Genomic DNA, 2,238 nt, shown 5'->3' on the forward strand with positions numbered 1-2,238 from the left:
GATGGGGGGTGAAAATGTGAAGGGAGTTGGAAATGAAAATTAATTTACAGGTTTATGGTAGAGGCTGCCTAGGGATTTTTAGAAACCTAGGTCTTAGGGTTTTGTAGGAAAAGTGTTTAGGGACTAAGGAAAGATAGTGTAAGGGTAGGGATGGTTTCAACAGTGATGTAGGAAGGTGTTGTAGGGTCTGGTGTGCAACAATTTTTAAGATAGGAATGAATTTAGGGTTTTGTCTCTTGCCTAGGGAGCAATTTTGCTTAGGAATCAAACAATAAGAAGAAGTGTTGTCTGGAAGAGAAAATGAGTGGAAAATAGGGTTACTTACTTGGTAGAGGAGGAAAACCCAGTCTTGTTGAGCTTTGAGAGGATTTGGAGGTGTTTTTGGTGCTTTGGAGTCTTACTGGGCAAAAGCGCAGTGCCTAAGCCAGAAGCGCAGCAACCAAATCTTTAAGCACAACGCCTTCTTCTTAAGCGCAATGCTAAGAAATTTTTCTCCCCTGAACCTACAAAACCGACTTTTTGAGCCAAGGGAGTGTGAGCTTGACCTTTGAGAGTGAAAATGGATTTGCTTTTGATGTCTTGGTGGCTTTTATATTTCATGAAATTGATGTTTTGGGCCTTGGGACCCACTTTCTTCCTTTTGTCATTCAATTTACTCTTGGAAACTATATCTTTACGTTTGACCTTTTCTTGTACATATTGAGCACTTGATATATATTGGCATACTTTGAACTTTGACTTTTGGTCCTTTGGAATTTTGGAACTGAGTTGATAACTTAAGAAAAGTCACTTATTACATATAATGACATAAAATTATATAAATATATAAAAAAATAGGATTACATCTTTGTTATTGGAATAAAATTACAAACTGGAATGAAATTCTTACTTCAAATCAAAATTAGAACTTTAGCAACCATGGTTACATGCTTGTAAATCCTTATTTAACTGCAAAAGGGATATTACTGTGTTCACTCTCATACTTTGCTGGCCTTATGCAGTGAAATGGTGTTTTATTGGACCTTGGAAAATGAAACCTAGTGACCTAATGTGACCTTGAATGACTGGACTCCAGGTGGACTTGACCGACACAAAACATAATGAAATGAGCCTTTATAGTCAATGTCTTCTCAACAATACACATGAAGGTGGGCCAACAAATATCAATTTTTGAGAGGGAATGGGTTTTAACTTGGGATACCACCAGTGAGTAAATTTTTGCATGAGGACCTAGGTGGAATGATAAAAATTTCAACATGGGACACTAATATGATATTAAAGAGGAGTTTTGATCACTGATGGCAGTATGCAAATACTAACTCTAACATTGGCCTTTTTTGGGGATGGAAGCTCCTTGGAGGTGTCAAGAACACCGTAGAACAAGTGCCTAACCATATGGGCCAATACGGTCAAAAACTTAAATTGAAATGCATGAGTAAATGCTGACAACTCAAAAAAATCAAACTGACTCAAAACTGACTTTTTTAACTAACGGCTGAATACTAAAAATGACAGAAAATTAGTGAAGCTCCATGGCCTTCACTTCGGGTTCCGAAATCTAGTGATTCTCTACTTCACACTTGCAGAAAATTAAACTGTATGTACAATGAAACCAAGACAATTAAGAAAAGATAGTGCTTAAGGAGCCTACCATTGACTGGTCCTCATAAGTATGGTTCTCCATTCATCTCATCCAACAAGAAAGCATTTTGTCCTCGGAAAGTTGAAATCTGATAAGGACCTTTCCATAGGTTTTCAAATTTACCATGCTTACCCTTGTCTTCGTTTCTGACATCCCAATGAAGCACCACATCTCCAATTTTGAATTCATGTTCCTTTTTTTCCAGTCATAGATTCTCTTTATCCTCTCATGAAGCTTAGAGGTATTCTGTAATACCTCATCCCGTGTCTGCTCTAAGTGAATCATTTGATTGATTCGATGCTGAATATCATTCTCTTCACTTCCTGCTTCTTGTAACAATTTCATGACTGATACTGCTATTGGTGAAGGAAAAATAGTATCTACTCCATACATAATCTGAAAAGGAGAAAACCCAAGAGATTTCTCACGACTCACCCGATCTGCCCACAATGCATTGATTAGCTTTTTGTGCCAATTCTTTTTGTTGCCCTCCAACAATTTCTTGATGATGTCGATTAAGGATTTATTGGAGGACTCCGCCAGACCATTTCCTTGCGGATAGTATGTTGTAGAATGTCCCAACTTAATGTTGTATT

The sequence above is a fragment of the Pinus tabuliformis genome, chromosome 6 (genome assembly GCF_031772625.1).
Source record: "Pinus tabuliformis cultivar Carrire ecotype Pingquan chromosome 6, CPIR1, whole genome shotgun sequence".
NCBI classification, from domain to species: Eukaryota; Viridiplantae; Streptophyta; class Pinopsida; order Pinales; family Pinaceae; genus Pinus; species Pinus tabuliformis.